Source organism: Asparagus officinalis, chromosome 10 (assembly GCF_001876935.1).
Source record: "Asparagus officinalis chromosome 10, Aspof.V1, whole genome shotgun sequence".
Lineage (NCBI taxonomy): Eukaryota > Viridiplantae > Streptophyta > Magnoliopsida > Asparagales > Asparagaceae > Asparagus > Asparagus officinalis.
In genome coordinates, this window is record NC_033803.1 from 655,507 (window position 1) to 655,784 (window position 278).

The following is a 278-nucleotide window of genomic DNA, read 5'->3' on the forward strand; positions in this document are numbered from 1 at the left end:
CCTCGCTGTCGTGGGCGGCGATTATGGGATTCAGATATTTGGCAATGTGGCTCAGCAGGATTTGCACGTTGGGTACGATCTTGGAGCGAGGACCGTGACATTTGCGCCTGCGGATTGTGCCAAGGTCTGAAGGGAGAATGTTTCCGGGGCTTTTTTGCGTGTGTGTTTGGCTTATGTAGTTGTTGTTGTTATTTAATTCCAAGTAACAACGCATTGTTCCTGCACGGTTTGAATAAAACTTTACCGGTTATGTGGTATTTTCAGAAGTTTTCGGTGTT